The 21,742-nt window shown below is 43.3% G+C and overlaps 1 long non-coding RNA gene across 1 annotated transcript; it reads right to left on the minus strand.

Annotated features, from left to right (window-relative positions):
- Positions 1 to 463: 463 nt before the first annotated feature.
- LOC311596094 lies at positions 464 to 21,206 on the minus strand. Its single transcript, XR_014778708.1, has 5 exons — positions 20,724 to 21,206; positions 12,299 to 12,351; positions 11,364 to 11,758; positions 2,299 to 2,377; positions 464 to 2,221 (listed from the first exon to the last, which is right to left on the minus strand). It is a non-coding gene; the product is annotated as an uncharacterized lncRNA (long non-coding RNA).
- Between the last annotated feature and the right edge of the window lie 536 nt (positions 21,207 to 21,742).

Below are 21,742 nucleotides of genomic sequence, written 5' to 3' on the forward strand. Positions count from 1 at the left end.
TGCTGAATCACAGCGAGGGCAGGCATATTTGACTTCTTAAGAAACGGCCATGCTGCTTCTCAAAGGGATTGTCTGATTTTACACTCCCGTTGGTGATGTCTTGGACGATCAAGGTGGCGAGAAAGTCAGCATGTTCCTGTTCCCTTAAACCAAGGAACAACATGCCTACTTTCTTAACCTGCTCCATGTTTTGTGTGCTAGGAGAAACAATGAGGGAAGAGCAGGCTATCATCCTCTGAGCAGAGTCTATAGGACTTAGGATATTTGGGGTGTTTTGTTGTTGTTGTTGTTATTGTTGGTTTTGGTTCAAATATTCCCTAACTTGTCACTAACTCTAGGGAATGTTTTCTTTGCATGCCTCTAATGGCGGTATTTGTCAAACCAAGTCATAAGATAAAAGTAAGCATTCACGCCTCAGATGATATTTACTCTTAGACAATGTTAAAGTTGTTGTTAGCTTTATTATGTATTTATGCCTGTGTGTATGTGTATGACATGCATGCCTGGTGCCCACCTAGGACAGGAAAGGGCATCAGGTCTCCTGGAACTGGAGTTATAGATGGCTGTGAGCCACTGAGTGCATGGTGGGAATCAAGGCCCTGTCCCCCACAAGAACAGCAGGAGCTCCAAAGCCATCTCTTAGACTGTCTGAGACAAGGATGCTGAGGCCTTGAGCTTAATAGGTACTCATTCTTTTTCTAGCCTTCCCAGAAGTCTTGTCTGAAACCATGTGGTGCCGTAATTCTAAATACTCTTTCAGATCTGCCCCGCCCACACCTTAGCCTCCAAGTTTGCAAGTTCAGACACACCCTCCCCTTCTCATCACTGAGGAGAATTCTCCCTATCATCCCTCAGATCCTCTCTCTAGGCCACAAGTGTTCTTGGCAGGGGTAAATATGTGGTGGGACTTTGGAAAGCTGGAAAAACGCCAACCGGAAAAGACTCCAGAACCAACAAGCTTCACACAGGACTCTGTCAGGCCAGAATGTACAGCCTCTGGCTGGAAAACTACATTCACCTACATAACAGAGCCCTGGACGGAGGACTAGAGAAGTTGATCAGAGCTGTGTGTGTAAATCTCAAAGGCCAGGGGACTTGGGAGGAGGGGCAGGGGAAATGTATGAGAGACTGGTGGTCCTGAGCAGCCTTGTGACTTTGGCTTTAAAAGAACTGGGGGGATAGAAATAGAGGGTACTACAAATGCCCTGGTGAGTGATCACTCCTTCCTTGGAGGAGTCTTATTCTAGGGGACAAGGGCTTTCTGTGTTTAAGAAAAGGGGGGCATTGGGTTCAAGGGTGGATCCTTCCAAGCACACATCCACTAGAACTTGTGTGTGGGCTTTTGTTTTAAAAAGTGGTCTCTGTGGCTGTAATTAAGGTAGGGTCTCTGGGTGAGATCATCCTGCATTATGTAGGCGATCTTAAATCCGGTGGCCAGTGTCATTCCAAGAGCCAAGAAAAGAGCAAGAGGCTACAAGTAGGTGGGAGCAGAGACTGCAGCTCTGCAGGCACATGTCAAAGATCCCAGGGCTACCAGAAGCTGGAACCATCCAAGAGAGATTCTTCTTAGTCTCGGAGAAAAGGAAGTTCAGTTGACATCTTCACTTCAGATATCTGAGCTCAGGGCGGTGACAGAATTATCTGTGCTATCTCGAAGGCACTGCACACAACGTTGTTTATCACACAGCCCGAAAACCAGTATAGAATAGGAAATATTAATAAATATGGCAGATAAATATCATTCTTGTTCAATCAGCCAGGAGGTGGGGACAGGGGAGTAGACATGTGTGTTCTGAGCATGCAGAGGTGAAGTTCCAGGCAAGTCCAGCAGGGAACAATCCAGGACAAAAACAAAAACAAAAACAACCCGACAAAGTTGTCTATGAGGCATCATGTTTTGGAGGCACTCCTGAGGTGACCCCAAGACAGCATCTACAACACTGCATCACATCACCCACCCATCTAGTCTAAAACAAGATCCAGGCAGAGGTGGGGAGGCAGCTCCCCCACTCCATCTCTTGCAGCTCCCGTAAGTACATGTGACTTCGTCCGTTAGTTCAAGGCTCATTACCAGTAGGAGAAGCCACACAATTCAGTTCTTTTAATCATTTTTCTCATTATCTTTCGTTCCCTGTTTTAGTTGTCCCATATTTCTTCACTTCTGTCAAACAGCTTCTTGGTTAGACATTTTTCTTGTCATCTGCCCTAGAAAAAAACAGAACTGAACAGCATAATTAGCATTACTTATATGAAAGATGTGACTTAGGGAGGAAAAGTTGCTATTAATTGCTGACTCACATTGTAAACATCTTTGAGTCATTGGAGCACACTGCATTTTCTGGTCCCCTCGGGGCCTTTCATGGGGTACAGTGGAGCCCTGTCAAGAAATGGTGACTCAGCCGTGGCTGTGCCAGAGACATGTCATTGTGAAGCACATGTGGCTAAAGCCATGGCCACAGCAGACCAGAGCTCTATAGACAAACAAACACCCAGTGGGTGTTGTACAGAGAATCCAGCTCAGCTGACTTTCTAGGTCATGCTAACAGGGGTCTGCACCAGGATTTTTAAAGGGGAGAGCATTCAATTCTAAAAGATGGCAACTCTATACTAGACTTTCTTCACTGATGGCATTCTGTGTCTGAGGGTGATTTTCTTCTGTACGGTCCAAGGAGAATAATGCCTCCTATTCTTGGCTCTAGACTTGCACACCAGGCTTTGGGATATGAATTTGCTAAATTTAGTTCAAGTTTTAACTTGGGGATTGAACTGAGAAAGTTGGTACAAAGGGGATGGTCAGACACTGGGCTTTAGAATGAGATATTCTGTGTTTATAAACACAGACTCTCTGTAGCTTTACCTCCTGGTCTTGATGATAGTAAGGATGCCAGAAACTCTGCTGAGAAAGCACGAGGTGTAAGTAGCAGGTAACTGCATACATAATATTACTGCCAGCACAACTAGGGTGGGCTTTTACACATTGCAAACAAAATCCATACCTCTTTTCTCCCCTTTAAGTCATTTGTGAATTGTATGGTTAAAGCAGAACCAAGTTAGAGTCACAGCATCCTTAAGCTCTTCACCTGAAACCCTCTTGGTCCACCAGAAGGCACGTGACTCTGACCACAGTACCAGCCTAGGGTGCTGGGACTCTTAGCTGTAGTTAGAAGTGCCTAGACATCCCAAAATATATGTGCAGCTGGCTTCTGAGAAGTTCCCCCTTTAAGATACCCTCATTCCTGAGGGAAACCTTTAGCAACCCAGTCCGATGGCTTCCAGGATCTGGTGGATCAAATACTATATCTCCTGGATTCAAATCTCAAGACATCATTTGCTAGAAGTATGTTCCTGGAGTTGAGAGGGCCAGATAAAATGCTACAGATATAGTTATGTTTGAATTTCAAATAAACAAAATCATTTTAGTTCCGGTATAGTCCAGATGTGACATACAACACAATACTTGTTAATAAAAATTTGTGAGCAGGTGATATGTGAAATGTATTTAGTAGAGAACCATCGATTGCTATCAGAAATTCAATTTCCAAGTGAGCTTTTTTGTTTTTATTTGCCAAACTGGCGACCCTATCTGGTACCTTTAGTCCTTCTGGGGCTCCGTTTCTTTGTTTGGAAATGGAAACACACACACACACACACACACACACACACACACACACACACACCCTATCAGGCAGTGTGAATCTCTATTCACAGAATTGTTACATGGATCCAATAGTTTATAAGGTGCTTTAAACAGGACTTGGCAGATAATAAGTGTGAATAAATAACTTGAATAAAACAACAATCCACCCCATCATCTTTTCAAGCTGTTTATCCATGCTTTATATTGACAAATGCATGTGCTTTGTCTTATAAAAACACAAGTGCGGCTTCCCAGAATAAGAGGTTGACTTATCTCCCCAACACAGTGGTTTCAAATTCTTTCCTGACGCCCCTTTCCCCAAGCTGCCTCCAAATTAGCCTCCCTATTCCCGCAGTGGTCTCTGCTGTTACTTTAGATAATTACCTATGTGTGCCCCAATCCCACTCCTCCCATTAACTCAATGCTGATGCAGAATAGAGTTTATTTTAGTGAGAATAAATAAAGAGAATGGAGAGGTAGGACCTCAGCTACATTCTCCTGTCACCTTGTCAACACTGGTGCACCACCACTGACTCTTGGAAAAAACTCAGGTCATGGCACATCTGTTTCCTTCCACAAGCAAATACGTATGCACAAGAAGCTGGTGTTGGACCAACTGTCCATAGACTAATTCCTTCCTCTCCTCTATATAGTCTTACAAGGACGTAGGGTAGAGGGGTGAACAGGGAAGTACATGTAACATGAGGCATGCCTTCTATCTCCTCTCAGGACACTGTTGCCACCTCCCTCTCTTCAAGCAAGATGAGCACCCAGATTCTCTCTGATGTCATTAGCATGTGTCATACTACACGATCTTCCAAAACAGCTCGAGGTTCCAGCGGATGGGACTGGACCATCTTTTTTAGGTATTAGGGTCACTGAGCTTCATGAGTGGACTCATTTTTAGTCTATATTTGATGTTTTCCTAATAGTGAAAGTCTGAAGCCAAGAAAACATCACATTGAATCAAAGACCAGAAGCCAAGAGAGTGGCTAGGCTACAAAGCAGGTGCTACACTCTTCCTGTGTGACCAAGCTGTGTCCCAGGATAGATTACAAGAGGACACAGCCATGACAAAAAAGCAGTCCAGTGCACAGTGTTCAGTGCACAGTAAAGGAGAACAGAGACATCTGTGTGCTGTCAAGTCCTCAAAAGATGAGAGAGGATACCTAGACTCCCATTCTGAAGAATTCAAATGAGCAGAGGCCTCTCCTCAGCTTAGTCTTTTCCCAACTCTGAAGGGCTCACTCGACATCTCTCCTCAGTTGGGGAAGTAGAGATTTTATGTTAGTTACCTCATCACTGTGACAAAAATATCTGACAAAAGCAGATTAAGAGAAGGCAGAGTTATTTTGGCCCACAGTTCAGAGGGTCGCAGTCCATTATAGTGGGGAAGTGTGGTGGGACAGGTCTGTCTGTGGCGGGAAGAGAGAGGCGCAGTGGTGACTGCTCACATGGAAGCAGATCATAAAACAGATAATAGAGACGAACATGAGTTCAACTTCAAATAACCACTCCTAACCTACTTCTACATGTCAGGTTCTACCTCCTAAGGATTTTATCCCCCCCCCCCACAAAAAAACCCAGCATCAGTAATTATGAACCAAGCATCAAAACGTGAACCTTTCGAGGACATCTTTAGTTCAAGCCGTGACAGACATATAAGGAGACTGGTCCAAACTGCAGGAGCCATTCAATAGGCATGGTGGTCCTGTGCTGTAGACATACTCTGCCGTGGTCTCCCAGTTATCAACTGCTGTGTAACAAACACAGAAGCTAGTCCCAAACCTAGAAGCTCAGAAACAGTAACAGTTTCTCCGTAGGTCATATCAGATGTGCAGGCTTTACTAAAAGTCTGAGCTGTTTGGGGAACTAAGTCCTCCTCTCCTCAAAGTGCTCTTAAAGCAGTACTCTCTCAGGAGTGTTTAGTTAAATGCGATTTATTGAATACATTTATCATCCAATGCACTATGTGTGTGTGTGTGTGTGTGTGTGTGTGTGTGTGTGTGTGTGTGTGTGTGTGTGTGTGTGTGTTAGGAAGCTTGTCTCTACTCGTACTTAAGTTCACATTTGAATAAAAACAGATTTGTAACTTCTAGTGAAAAGCATTAGATGAATACTTATCATTTAATTGGAAGGAAAAGATGGTACGGGGAAATTTTGTTTTAAGCAACAGAGTGATAAGGAAGGTTCATAAAAAGTTGCGAGGAATGTACTTTCCACATTATAAACCACTTTGAAAACATGTAATAATACTCACCAGTGCTTCTCTTTGGAAGTCAATTGCTTTTCAAAAATTAGAGTTAGAAGCCCTGCTTCCTCTTGGTGCAGTGGGCCAAGAGCTTCCCTTCTCAAGAGCCCTGGAACAGAATTTGGATTCTGCACCCTAGGTTAAATCCTAGCTGTGTGACCTTGGACAAGTTCCTTAGCCTTTCCATTCTTCAATGTCATGTCCTTCAAGGACAGAAAATGCTAATGTATTCTTGCATGTTTTGCTCACCAGTAGGTCTTGGCACATAACAAATGCCCAGGAAATGTCAACTGTTGATGATGATATGGCTGAATAATGTCCATATTCCCGGGAACCTATGAATATGTGTCAACAGAAACTTTGCATATATAATTAAGTTAAGAATCTTTTTAAATTATTTATTTAATTAATTTTAAAAATATTTGTTTTTTATTATTTTAACTGTGTATATGTGCACCTTTCTCTCTCTCTCTCTCTCTCTCTCTCTCTCTCTCTCTCTGTGTGTGTGTGTGTGTGTGTGTGTGTGTTTGTGTATGCACATGCGCGCCTGTACATGAGTGTTAGCATGTGTGAGTGAGTGCCCATGCCCACAGAGTCCATAAGATGGTCTCAGATCACCTGAAGCAGAGTCACAGGTGAGTGTGAGCTAAGTGAGAACTGAACTTGGAGCCTCTGAAAGAAAGCACAGCTTCTTAACCACTCAGCCATCTTTCCAACTCAAAGTCAAGGTTCCTGAGACACTAGAGAGTGGGCTTAATTGCCCATTTGGGGACAAGGAAACACTGGGCCCTTCATCAGCGAAGGAAATGACACAGCCACTGAAGCAGAGCTTGGTGTAACAGAAGAAAGGCAGGCACTCTGAGCTGAGGTGTGCAGGTTTCCACAGCCCAGAAGGGCAAAGCCGCATTCACCTCCAGGGCTCCGAGAAGGAGCACACTCCTCTAGGCTCATTTCAAACCTGATCTCCGGAGTTGTGAAATAAGAAATCTGTTGCTTTTGCCCAGGGACTTTTTGCCAAGTTGTGACTGCAGCAATAGCAAACTAATACAAGGCTGCGGCTGTTGCTACTGCTCCTGATAATCCTAAAGGCAGCAATTTTCCTGTGTCATCAAGAAACTCTGCTCTCCAGCCCTGGGATGCTGTGTCAGGGTGAGGCCTTGATGACAATGAAGTGGCTCTGTGCAACAGCTCCAACCCTGCCACCACTGTTCTTTTTCTTAAGATTTCCAAACTACACCTTTAGATGGCAAAACAATGCTAACTATTTTCCATTTATATTTCATGACTTGTTTGGGGGCATTTTCATCAATATTTTATCATGAAGTTATGAGTTTTACTTTTAATTATGTATCTTGTAAGGCTCTCGGCATGCTTGAATATGACTTTCTCATGTGGTGAGGCCATACTCTCCCAAACTTGTAGCAGGTAAGGAAAAGTGTTCGATGTTCCTATGTATGAAACAGTGTATGAAATCCACTGTACAGTTTACATGCTGTTTTGTTGATCTCATCCTACTTTGTTCTATGACATCCTCATGAGTAGACTACTAAACTTGGGTTGAGATGACTTAGAAAGTGACACAGACAATACGTGACAGAGGTGACAGTCTGGACCACACAGGCCTCTGGAATACACAGCAAAAACCCCTCAGAGACGCCCTTTTAGTTTTGTTTCCTATTGCTGTGATAAAAATGCCTCGGGGAAAAAAGCAAAATTCTACTTCTGGTATCAATTTCTTTTTTCTTGTTCTTTTTATATTTCTGTGATAAAATATTCTGACAGAAACAAACAAATAAACAAACAATTAGGAGAGGAAATGTTCAATCAACTTGCAATTCCAGGTCACAGGAAAATCACAGCAGAAACATGAGGCCCTGGTCACATCGCATCACACCCGAGAGTGGCAGGAACTAAATGCAGGTGCCCTTACGAGCCAGCTGGTTTCCTGTACTCTCATGCAATCCAGGGCCCCAAGCCATATGGTGACATCACTCACGTTCGGGCTGGCTCTTCCCATTTCAGTTAAGTCAGTCAGGACACTCCCCCACCGGCATGCCCACCCACAGGCCAAGCTGATCTAGAAGGTTCTTCACTGAACTGCTGTTCTCAGGTTGTGCTAAGATTAATAAAAACAAACAAATGAAAAACTGACTTCAAAACTGCAACGATTTACCAATTTGGGGAGCAAAGGTTCTCTTTTCTCTTTATTTTGTTTCTTCATTACCCATTTGGGACATAAAGGTCTAATGTTCCAAGTATGGAAATGCACGCATCGCATCTTTCTGTTTACCAGAGGGAGTTTGAGTCCTGCCGCTCCCTTTAAGGAGCATGTCCATCCCCACAGTCAAAGACAAGGCATGGGTTCTAAGTGCGACCTTAAAAGAAATGATCAATTAGAGGCACACATCTTGAGGGCGTGGGGAATGTGAATGAGGGTTGCATGCGGCTTCACAACCACATGAAGTTCAATTTCAGTTTGGTAAGCCAAACGCCCTGCATCGTTTAATATGAACAGTGGCTGTGGCCGTCCAATGCATTCCCTTAGAAGAGAATCTGCTCAAGTTTGATCTTTTGTTGCTGTTAAAAAAAAAACAAAAACCATGATCAAAAGTAAGTTGAGGAGGGAAGAGGTTTATCACAGTTTGCACTTCCAGGCCACAGTCCATCAGCAAGGGAAACTACAGGGAACACCAGCACCAGCTGAAACAGAAGCTGGGGAGGACTTTCTTACTGGCTCTTGCTCTCTGCTCAGCTAGCTTTCTTACTTAGCGCAGGCCCACCTGCCTCGGCATGGTTCTGCCCACAGTGAGATGGACCCTATTTCCATCAGTGAGTGATCAGAAATGCCCCCACAGACACACACCAGGCAACCAGATGCAGGCAGTTCTTCAACTGAAGTTCTTTCTTCCCAGGTGCCTTGATGTCATATCAGGTTGACAATAAAAATTAACCAGGGAGGAATCTGAATTTAAGGGGCTTTTTTTTTGTCTGTTTTCTTCCTTTGGGAACAATTGAAGAGTAATCCTGGAGCTGTTTGCAGCAATCGTTCACAGTTTGTTATGTCGTTTCATGTTTGGGAGCTATCATGGAAAATTAATCAATAAGTAAATGCCTGACACTAAATGACAAAAAGTCTGAAGGACTCTAAGTAGCCTACTGGTAACAATTAAGAGACTTGAAGACATTGCCACCAAATGAACTAGACAGCCTTGGATGCAGGGCCAACGCCAGCTCACTCATCTCACGACGCTTGCCTCTTGACCCAATGAAACTTCTTCACCTACGGAGTTCTGTGACATCAAACTCTAGCATTCTCGGAGCTAAAATGAGATGCTGAGAAGCATCTGGGAGAAATCAGAGATCTATCCAGATGGCTGAATAAAAAAATCAAAATTAATTCGAAAGCCTGCTTTCCATAAGTTAGAAGCAATGAATTTGACATACGATATGGAAATTTTCCACTCCTAACAGTACTCATAGATGGGGCACCTACTGGTAAATCTAACAATAATAACAGGGCCTAAGTCAATAAAGCTAAGATCTACTGAGAGGAGACCTGAATAAATGGAGGGTTATGCACTGTTCCTGGATGGAGGTCATTAAAATGTTAAACTTTCATTCTTCCCAATTAATCCATAAATCCAACATGATCCTAATCAAAATTCTACTCATTTTCGAGGTACCTAACAAGCATGCTCTAAAATTCACATGGAAGTGAATAGGGACAAAAATAGCTAAGACTTAAGCAGAAAAGAACAAAGAGGTGTTGCCTGGGCAGATTGGGGGCCATACTATAAATCTATAACAATTAAAATGGTGTGAATTTAGCACATACAATTATTTTTAAAATCAGTGAGACAGCAGTACTACAGCAAGAAAATCACATATGGGTTGGAATTTAGTATATGACAAAGGAGGTATTAATCCCTGTAAGTTATGATTATACTCTGTAGTAAGCCACGACATGTAAAAAAAAACTGTAGCTTAATCAATTAGGGAATAATTTTCCTCATATAACAAGAAGTAGAGGATTTAAGTCCTGGGTTGGGCAAAGTCTTGGGTGATTCATTCTTCCTTCAGCTTGCTAGTCCAGCCCTTTAGCTAAAATCTTGCCCTCCTATACTGCACTTCCTACGCACCGTGCTCTGCCTGTGGTAAGTCTGACAGGCAGAGCCTTTCAAGAAATCAAAGTAGAACTAAGATTTCCGTACCAATTCAGTGGACAATTAGCACTGTCATGCCACTCCTCAGCCCTCAAGAAAGGACGGGATTGGGAGAAGGTGTGGAGATGCTAATCCAAGCGCAGGAAAGCACAGCTGTGTGGACCACTAGGCTCAAGAGACCTATGTGACCATTGCATTCCACAGAGTTAATTAGTATAGATTTTAAGTGTTGTTAACACAAAAATCTCCACACATATGTAAACTGATGTGTGTCTTCATTTGCTCAATGCAATCATTCTTCAATATATACACAATTCTAACAACATTCTACATATAATAAATATATACAATTATCATTTAAGTAGAAATTAATAATAAAAGGAAATGAAAGCCTGTCCAAAATTTCAACACATTGATATAATAACGTAGCATGAATGGATGTCTTCTCCATTAAAATGAAAAGGAACTTAGCTGGGTGAGTACTTAGCAACTTTTAATCCATAGGGCCAGCTTCATAGATGTGACATCAATGAAGTCATAAGGGACTTTATGGTTGGTTTAATGCCCTCTTAGATATTTCCTTAAAAATCTTATTACTTTATCATTGAAAGAGGTTTTTTGTTGTGTTTTGTTTGCTTTTCCAGATTTCTTTAAAAATTTATTTTTAATTTATAGATTCACTTTACATCCCGATCACAGCCCTCCCTCTTCTTCTCCCTGTGCCACCCTCCGACCGTCTTTTTCCTATCTCCCCTCCCCTTCTCTTCAAAAGAGGGGATCCTCCTCCGTCCAACCCACCCCAGCAGATCAAGTCCCATGAGGACTGAGCTTATCCTTACCCACTGAGGCTAGGCGAGGCAGCACCATTAGGGGGAGTGACCAAAAAGCAGGGACCAGAGTCCATGTCACAGACTTACTAGGGGACCCACGTGAAGATCAAACTGCCCATCAGTTACATATGTGTAGGGGGCCTAGGTCCAGTCCATGCATGCTTTTTGGTTGGTGTTTCTATCTCTGTAAGGCACCAATGGACTGAGGTTAGTTGACTCTGTTGGTCTTCTTGTGGCATCCTTGTCCCCTCTGGGTCTTTCTACCCATGCCCTACCCTTCCACAGGGTTCCCCAAGCTCAGCCTAATGCTTTGCTGTGAGTCTCAGTATCTGATTCAATCAGCTGCTGGGCGGGGCCTCTTAGAGAGCGACGGTGCCAGGCCCCTGTCTGTAAACACAGCATTGAAAGTTTTATAGTTAGGAACAGAGAACCCATGGAACGTGTACAAAGTCAGAGGAGAGACGAACAATGTACATACTCACTGGTTCATACTGCTCCGTGTGTATGCGTTATTCGTGATGCCCCGTTGGTGCACTCTTGGGAAATCCAGTTGCATCTAGATCTGAGTGAGTGTGAGCACTGGCAACTTTGAGAGACTTTGCTTTCTCTTCAAGCCAGAACTTAACTATAAACAGGAAAAGGAGGCAACGATGCTGAAGCAGCACAGATGGCCTAGAAGCTGCCGTATTGCTTGTTAACTGTCTTAGAGTGTCTATTGCTGTGAAGACACACTAAGACCACGGCAACTCTTACAAAGGAAAACATTTCTTTGGGAACTGGCTTACGGTTCAGAGGATTAGTCCATGGCCATTGTGACAAGAAGCAGGGTGGCACGCAGGCAGACGTGGTGCTGAAGAGGTAGCTGAGAGTTCTGCATCTGGATTTGCAGGCAACAGAAGGAGAGTGTCAGCCATTAAGTCTGGGTTGAACTTCCGAAGCCTCAAAGCCCACGCCCAGTGACACACTTCTTCCAATAAGGCCACACCTTCCAATAGTGCCACTCCATATGAAGTTAAGGGGACCATTTTCGTTCCAACCATCTCACTTATTCACTTCCCTTTTCCTTGCTCTAAATTCTTTTTAAAAATATTTTATTAATTTATTCATATTACATCTCAATTGTTATCCCATCCCTTGTATCCTCCCATTCCTCCCTCCCTCCTGCTTTCCCCCTACTCCCCTCCCCCTATGTCTGTGACTGAGGGGGACCTCCTCCCCCTGTGTATACTCATAGGCTTGCTCTAAATTCTAAGGCTTTTCTATTATAATCCCATGAAGGAAGTGTAGGGATAAGACATCCCAAATTCAATCCTTTCTTATCAGCAAGCTCTAAGCAAAGAGAGATGTTAAAATGTTCATAGATCAAAGTGTGAAATAAGAACAGCTGCAGATGAGAATGAGAACGGTGGTAGAGCACCTGCACAGCACGGGGAGGTCCCAGGTTCAAATCCCCAGGACGCCAAAACCAACCTAAACAAAACGAGACAACCAAATTAATTGTATATAGTGCTTCTACTCTTGAAATAAGAATAAAATATTTCTAAACACAGAAGCTGTGACATATAAACTGTGTCCTTAAAATATGCATCGTAGAGTTACAAGCATGCCTAGGATGTGTATATATGATCAAACAAGACTTCAGAGGACCCTCAGCTCTCCCTTTTAGCTAAAGAAATCACTAACAAATGGGTAGCTAACCATGAAGCTGTCCCCAAGGAATATAAGAACCAACAAAGTCTCACTCAGAGATCTATGCTAGAGCATCAAGCATACTGACATGCATAAGAGAAGTCCCCAAAGACAGGGAGATATGGTCAGAGATACTAGCTGAAAACTACCCAAAGCTGATGAAAAGTATTAATGCACACATGTATTCCCGTGTAGGGAAAACTCAGATTCTGAAGTAGCCACTGTACAGCCAACCTCTGTAAAGTCAAAGAAGAGGGAGAAGGAGCAGAAGGTAAGCGAGTCTTCACATATGAGGGGCCCTTAATAAAACTTAGGTTTTTTTTTTGAAACTCAGAAACCAGAAAGGTTTCTGAAACAATGGAAGAAAGATTAACTCAACAAAAAGTTTTGTATCGAAACAATTCAATTTTTAACTATCTTTTTATTTTTACTATTATACTCTAATTACATAATTTCTCCCTCCCCTTTTCCCAACCCTTACATAGTCTCCCATATACTCCTGCTTGCTCTTTCTCAAATTCATGGCCTCTTCTTTCATTAGCTGTTGTTACAAACGTATATGTCATTATAGATACATGCATTTCCAAGTACAGCCTGCTCAGTCTGTGTAACGTCACTTGTACGGTTGTTTTCAGCACCGGTCATTAGGTGTTGGACAGCCAGTTGAGGAGCTCTTCCCTGGGGAAGACTATTTCTCCCACTCTCAAAATCCCTTACGTCACCGAGAGTTCTTTGTGTAGGGCTGAGGCCTCAGGGTCTTTACCCTGTCCGCGTTAAGCACGTCGACTATTGCTGTCCATGTTCAGCTCACGCTTAGGCAGTCACAGTGAGAAGTCATGGGTGGAGCTTCTGACAACCATAGAACACAATCTCACACCACTCCCCAGTCCTCAGGGTCTTATAATAATCTCTCTTCCCTCTTCTGCGATGACTCACGAGCATTTTGTGCAAGAGCTGTTTTGTATATGAAGCCACTGGATCTGGGCCCCACGATGCTGCATTTATGATTGGTTGTAGTTTTCTGTAATGGTCTCTGTTTGTTGCAAAGAAGACGAGGCGTGAGGACTACACTTATCTGTGGGTATAAAGACAAGGATTTAGAATGTTGTTAAGGAAGTGTAAAGTAGTAGTTGTAGATTCTCCTCCAGAAGGCACCACGCAAGCTAGTCTTCAGGGAGGAGACATTCAGATCCAACTCTGTCCCCTGTGTCTGAAGAACATGTTGTCTTCAGCAATAAGAATTTACCCCTCCACCTCTGGGAGGAACTAAGGGAAATAGTAATAACCTATAAAGTTTTGGGAGTGTCTTGGACAGCTCTAATTAACAGCTCAAAAGAGGGCTACTCCCTCTTTTGGAAATGTTGGGATTTTGTTAGCTGGTCTTTGATTCTTGGAGGGAGCGTTGGCAGCCCAGATGGGGGATTTTCATAAAAAGTCAAAAGGAAGTACACTGTTACTTATCTACCTAAAAATACCTACACAACACAATTTTAAGTTGTTTGTTTTCAGTTTGTGTGTATGAGTGTTTTGTCTGTGTGTATATTTACGTATACCACATGAATTCAGTGTCCCTGGAGGACAGAAGAGGATGTCAGAGCATCTGGAACTGAAGATACATGTGTTTGTTAGCTGCCATGTGGGTGCTATAACAATAGCAGTACAAAAAAAATATTTTATAGAATGTAGTTTTTGTGTACTATTAAAATTAAGTCGGTATTAATCCAAACTAGATATTTTATGATTAAGATGTTAACTCTGGGTCTCTGCATCTGTTTCCATCCATTTCCGGGTGACACCTCTTTAATGACATATATGTTAGGCTCCTGTCTGCTAGTATAGCAGAATGCCACTAACGGTGTCAGGGGTGGACTCCCTCTCATGGCATGGGTCTCAAGATAGACCCATGGTTGGCCATTTTCTCAATTTCTACTCCATCTTTACCCCTACACATCTCGTAGGCAGGACAAATTGTAGGTTTTGTGGCTGGGTTGGAGTCCCAATCCTGCCATTGGAAGTCTTGCCTGGTTACAGGAGATGGCTGGTTCAAGTTCCATATCTCCCAGTGCCAGGAGTCTTAGCTAAGGTCACCCTTATAGATTTCTAGGAGTTGCCATTGCCCCCAAGTTTCTAGCTTGTCCCAGAGATGCTCTCCCTTACCTATTCCAGTTGTCCCTTCCAGTACTCTCACCCTCCGTCCTCTTCCAACCTGATCCCTCCTCTTCCCATCCCCACCCTTGTCCAGTCCCCTGCCCCTTCCCCCACCCCCACTCCACCCATGATGTCTGTTCTATCTCCCCCCTCTCCGTGAGATTGGCTTGTTCTCCCCTTGAGCCCTCCTTGTTACTTAGCTTCTTTGGGTCTTTGTGTGGGATTCCTAGTGGCAGGAGCAGGGGCTATCTCTGACTCTATTGCCTGCCTTTGGGACCCTTTCCCCTATTGGGCTGCCCCACCTAGCCTCAATAGATGATGCACCTAGCCTTGCTACAACTTGTTATGACAAGGCTGGTTGATAACTCGTGGGAGGCCTCCCTTGCTGAGGAGAAAGTGAAAAGGATTGGAGGGACGGTGGGAAGAAGGAAAGGAGAGGAGTGAGGGGAAACTGCAGTTGGATATAAAGTAAATAACTAAATTTTTTTAACAACTAAGAAAATAATCCCAAAATATATAGCGAAAATGACAAGAAAATTTAAATGGTACAACGATAACACGTTCATTTAACACAGAAGAGAACACTAACGGAGGAACAGAGGAACAAAGGGGCACGATGCTCATGAAGAATCACTGAAGACTGGTGGGTATAAGTCATGGCTTGCATTGGTAGTGTTTGTAAGTAAATAATCATTTCAGTCAAACAGCAAAGATCGACAGAAAGCATTTTAAAGATAGCATGATTTAACTATATGCGGTCTACTAGAAATAGACTTTAGATTATGAGATCTGAAAGTAAAAGAATGAAAAAAAATATGCCATACAGCATTAGTATAAAGACTAGAATGGTTATACTCCCACCAGACTATACTCGAAATAAAAAATAAATGAATAAATAAATAAATAAATAAAAATAAAAAATAAAAAACATTTTACAGTGATAAAATAATCATGTAATGAGGAATATATAATAATTAAAGCCATATACATGTAACATAGGCCCAAAGTAGATGAGACAAAACCCTTACAGAATTGATGGGAAGAAATACACAATTCAGCAATAATAGCAGCAGATGTCAATATACCACTTCTGGTAATGGATGGTACAACTTGACAAATAATGAGAAAATAGAACACTTGACTAATCTTTCAACAGCCATCCCTAGCAGAGGGCTGTAGAAGAACCAACAGCAGATGCAATGCATTTCTCAAGTGCTCAGGGAACTGTCTTCGGGCTAGAGCACGTAGCCATCCATAAAACAAGTATCAGTGAACTTCCAACAATTTTGCCATTACAAAGAATGTTCCTCAGTTACCATGGAATGAAAGTAAAAACAAACATAGAAACTGGAGGAAATTTGGGAAGCTCACAAATATATGAAAGTTCAGTATTAGATTCCCCCAAACAGACAGATCAAAGAGAAACAACAACAACAAAAATTAGAAAATAGTTTGAATTAGCAATAATGAAAATATATCCAAATTTGTGAGATACAGCCTAGGCATTCGGAAACCTTTCTCTACCTGAGATGTTTAAAACTTCAAGAATGAAACTAGACAATTTGAGAAAAAATATTCAATGTTATTCTTTTTTAAGATTTTAAAAAATTGTGTGTGTGTGGGTCTTTCATTTTTTTTAAACCTGCTTTATTTGGGGGTCCCTTAATGCCTCTACCTCCCTTCCAACCCACCAGCCCTAGGTAGGAGAGAAAGAAGGTTAGTGAGGAGAAGGGGTGTAGTTTTCTTTGGGTACTTCCTGCTCTTTAGGGTCCTTGCCTCTCTGGGGGCAATACCAATTTCCATCGTCAGGATGTTCAGTCAGCAACAGCAAACACAGCAGCAGCTTTCTCTTTCTCTTCCTCCTCTTCCAGTCTTCTCCAAGAGTTCTTCTCGTGGCCCTCCTTCCTCTCCTCCCTCCCCTCTGCCCCCCCCCCCCGCCCCGTCGCACCGACCCCCTTTTGGCTTTTATAATTACTCCAACTGGCAAAGATCATGAGGCTGCTGCTGCTACCTGACAAAGATCACGAGCCCCCTCAGGAGGCAGCTATCAGCTGTGGACAAACTTCAGTGGCCCTCATATTCCACACCTGGGATTAAAACAAAAACATGTTTACATATCATAAACCAAGGTTTCCACAACAATGTATGTGCGTCAGGATAGGACAATGTGCACGTGACTGCAGGTGCCAGAAGAGTCCAGAAGAAGGCTCCATAGCTCCCTGAATGAGAGTTGTAAGTAGTTGTCATCTGTCCTATGCTGGAAACCAAACTCTGGTCTTAAGCCGTGTGTGTCCTTAACCTCGGAGCCATTTCTCCAGCCCTTCTAATTCTCTTCTTAACTCCTTCATGTAACTGTTGAGACCCACAAGTGTCCAGACGTCGAGAAATTCTCTCAGTCATATAAACAATCCCCAGGGACTCAATATAGCCCAGATCTAAACTCTTGTATCATGAGAACCATCAAATATTCCATTTTTCAAAATCACATTTCTCAACAAATAATGTTTCTTTACTACCACAAAACTACAGATGCAAATTTATTTTATCAAATTCACCAGAATGTTAGCTCATAAAGTGTGAGGTCTTTCTCTTAGCTCTCAGGAAGCATTTCCATGGTGCGTTGAATAGCTAATTAGGAAAACATATTAGGCATCGTTACATTAAAGGCATCAGGCAGTAGAGATAAATGGTGAACAAGGAATTTTCTCTTCCACTGAGGAGGCGAGTCACAGTCTTGTAGATGCTCAATAAATTCCTCACTGATTAAGGAAATGGATTGTGAAACTAGAACCAGATAGTTCCGTCTAGTTAACAGCACTAAAATTTACTTACATACTTTAAAACCCATATATAAAATTGTAACCTGTAATGGAAGCTACTCCTATACCAACATTTCCAATTATATATCGAGAGATCACTAATAGCCACTGACAAACCTACATTTTTCAGAACAAACATGTCTGAAATTACATTAAATAAAACTTTTACCACAAAGGCAGTTGTTTTCCACTGACAAATGAGATCATGTATTTTTTCAAGTTCATGGGATCATGAACGTAAAAGAGAGTTTATTTTATTTTATTTGTTTAAATATTGATAGCAGCAGCAAGAAGGCCCTTCCATGGTTTACAAGGTAAATTCAGTAATGAACATGTGCATATACAGGACGAAATTTATAGGAAACATCACTCTGTGGGAGAGATGAATCAAGTTCACATCTCTTCAAGCATCGGTGGGAACTAGAGCTTTTCTATCTCTGCACACTCTTGTGTTAGTGTGCATAGACGTGCACACACACACACACACACACACACACAGAGAGAGAGAGAGAGAGAGAGAGAGAGAGAGAGAGAGAGAGAGAGAGAGAGCGCATTCTATTAGGAGTTGTGCTGTGGCACTGCACATCTGGAAGCAAATGGTTTTGTTTCTCTGTGGCTTGGGACTATGTTGCTGCTATGAGATGCAGCTTTGGGAAGACCCTGCACACTGCACAGGTCTCTAGATGCCTTCATCGACCTCTCTGTTTAAATGAGAACAAAAGCTGAAGGCTGGAAAAGGGGTCTTTGAATCAACACTTCATGCAGACAGTGCCTAAGTCAGCATTTTATTAGTGACTGATAATGGCTCAAGTCACTGAATTCAGATTTTTTTCCAAATCTTTTTGTTGAAGCTTTATTTACTTTTATTTTATATGTATGAGTGTTTGCCTGCATGGATGTGTGTGCACCACATCCATGCAATGCCTACACAGGCCAGAAGAGGACCAAGAATTCCCCAGAGCTGGAGTTACAGGCAGTTGTGAGCATCCATGTGGATGCTGGGGTCCAAACCCAGGACACATGCAAGAACAGCATGTGCTCTAACAGCTGAGCCATCTCTCAAATTCCACCAGATCTTAAGCTTAAGTTTGTTCATGTATCCTTAGTGACTGCTTGCGCTGAATACTTTTATGTCCGCTTGGCACACGCTAAAGTCATCTGAGAGGAGGGAACTTCTATTAAGAAAATGCATCTGTAAGATCTGGCTATGCACAAGCCTGTAGGGTACTTTTTAAACTAGTCATTGGTGGGGGAGCCCCAACCCATTGTGAGTGATGCCATCCTTGAACTGGTGGTCCTGGGTTCTATAAGAAAGCAGGCTGAGGAAGCCTTGGAGAGCAAGCCAGTAAGCAGCACCCCTCCATGGCCTCTGCATCAGCTCCTGCCTCCAGGTTCCTGCCCTATTTGACTTCCTTTCCTGACTTCCTTTGATGATGAACAGTAATATGGACGTGTTAGCCAAATGAACCCTTTCCTCCCCAAATTGCTTTTTGATCATGGTGTTACATCACAGGCAAGACATTTTAATCAGGAATGCAGCAGTTATAGTACTAAGTTAAAAAATAAAATAAAATACGAAACTCCAAATATTTCAATAGGTTACTATAGCAAAGATTTTTTTTTTCTTGTTCAAACCCTTGTTTCCATGTGGTAACTCAGTTCCAGCTGGTGAACAGGCTGCTGACACTAAGTCAACGTCTTCTGGTCCCCCATCTTAGAGGAAACAATGTTCTAAGGCAGCAAGTCTCAAGCTGTGGGTGAGGACCCCTTTGAGTATGAAGGACCCTTTCACAGAGGTCAAATACTAGATATCATGCATACCAGATATTTACATTACAATTCATAACAGTAGCAGCATCATAATTATTGAAGTCACAACAAAAAAAAATGGTTTTATGGTTGGGGATCACCACAACATGAGGCGCTGTGTTCAAGGGCCACGGCGTTAGGAAGGTTGAGAGCCACTACCGTAGGGGATCACGCTCTTGGAATTCCGTGATCTGACCCAAAGCAATCAGATCAATTCTGATCACAACTTACTGTACAGAACTAGTCACGTGACCCACCCCACCCCACCCCACCCCACCCCACTGCCTTCAAGGTCAGGAAGTGCGGTCTTCCTGTGAGCCAAACGTCAGAAAGGCAGACGTCTTCAGTGAACAGCATGGATGGCCTCAGTGGTAATCAAGGTGAAAAATTCAGCCAGAAGAGAAATCCCTGCAGCTTTAGTGGAGCTCTGCCTCTGCGCCATCAAAGCTGCCAGTAGTAAATGCTTAACCCCTGCTATGTGCCGGGACCCGCATCACCACTCGGCAGACACTGATCTGATCATTTTGTGCTTTTGCTCGGTCCTGTCAATGCAGCCTGTTATTTCTCTATCAGCAGTAGGTAGGCTGTTCGGAATCATGGCTGCGGGCTCGACTGATTGCAGAACCCACCATGCAGATGAACTGGGCCTGAACAATCAGCTCAAGTGGAAACTGCGGGAGCAGTCATTTCTGAATAGACTCTTCTCAACGGAATGGGGCGTTTAATGTGATCTGAAGTCTAACGCATGTAAGATGGGGCCGCAAGCGCGAACACCTCGAGGAGGACGCCGATCTGTAGCGGAGGTGCCTGACAAGGCCAGGTATACGAAGCCAGAGAGCATGGGGATGCAACGCTCAACTCAGAACACGGCCCTGCTAAGGTAGTAGTACCTCCCTGGATTGTTATGTAAAAATCTTGGATTTGAATTTTGGTTCCCCATCCGCCCGCCCTCCAAACAATGGAAATACATTTTCAAAAATTATGCCGTGAACTTAAAATTACACCTCATGAACCAAATAAAGCATTTCCATAAAGCAAAGTTCCGCCCACAGGCTACCAATTTGCACCCTCTGCTGAAAAGGTTTGCGTTATTAACATAGCTCCCGTGAGGCGACTTATTCCTGCCAAGCTCAGTGCTCACGCTTCAGGTAGCTTGCCACAGGGTTAATGATGGAAGGTGCATGCGAAGCTGCAGGCTGCGAGCGGGATGCTCTGCTGCGTTTGGATTACCGAAATAGACGGAAGGGGAGCGTACGGTTTACCTCCACGTACAAACGCCTTCCAGAGAAATGTCACTAACAAATTTAAAGGCACTTGTGCCTAACAGCTAGTATCTCCTTCTAAACAACGGGGGAGAAAGGTACCGGCAACACTTACCACATCCCAGCTCCCTAGACTGTACAGTGATATTTTTCGCCTCCGTTAACGGAGTTCTGCGTGGCTTCGCCTCAGCGACGCGTGAGTATAGCTCAGTTGTTTCATACTGCAGACTTCAGAGCCAAATCCACGTGTTACCAATCTAATATGTGTCCCACAGGCTCAGGCTTTGAACGCTTGTTCTCCATCTGGTGACCTTATTTCAGGAGGCAGTGGGACTTCGAGGAGGTGGAACCTGGAGCTGGTGGAAGTAGGTCACTGTCGCAAAGGCTTGGAAGCTTATAGCCTTGGTTCCTGGCCAACCGTGACGTGAGCAGTCTCTGCCCTTTGCTCCCATTGCTAGGAGGCATAGAACAGTGAGTGAGCTGTTTCCTTTTCACTGTGATGGACCGAAACCTCCAGATCATGGGCCAAAACGAACCATTTCTTCCCTACATTCTTTCTGTCAGATAATTTTGGGCATGGTGGTGCAAATCTAACAAACACACACCCTTCACTATGTGATTATAGGCAAGTTACACTGCTTCTCTCTAGTTAAATTTCTTTACCCTCCCCAAAAAATCAGAGTAGCATTTTTAATTAACTAGCTAATTAATTACCCTCATGTGTGTGGGGAGGAGAGACACCCAAGGAGGTTGGAGGACAATTATAGTGGAGTTAACCCTCTGCTTCTGTCAAGGATGGAACGCAAGTCCTCAGCATTGCGGGCAAGGACAGTTAGCTCCCGAGCCATCTCACCTATCCAGTCACGGAATCGTGACCCTCAGTTTGCTGGGAGGGATCAAAGGTGCCACTGATGCGAGCGAAGAGCATTGAAACGTGACTGGCGCAAAGCAAACATTCAGGAGAAGTGTTTCAAATTGTTCCCTAAGACTTTCTTACGAACCCTGAGAACGGTGGTGTTTACCCGTCGCTGAGAGAAAACATTTTTGAGCTCTCCCCAGCAGACTCTGCCCCCAACAGCTAATCTCTAAGCATCACTCAATGTCTCCTTTCACAGTACAGGAATCTCCCTCAGC

Source organism: Acomys minous, assembly GCF_964271855.1.
Source record: "Acomys minous genome assembly, chromosome: 4".
In the NCBI taxonomy this organism is placed as follows: Eukaryota; Metazoa; Chordata; class Mammalia; order Rodentia; family Muridae; genus Acomys; species Acomys minous.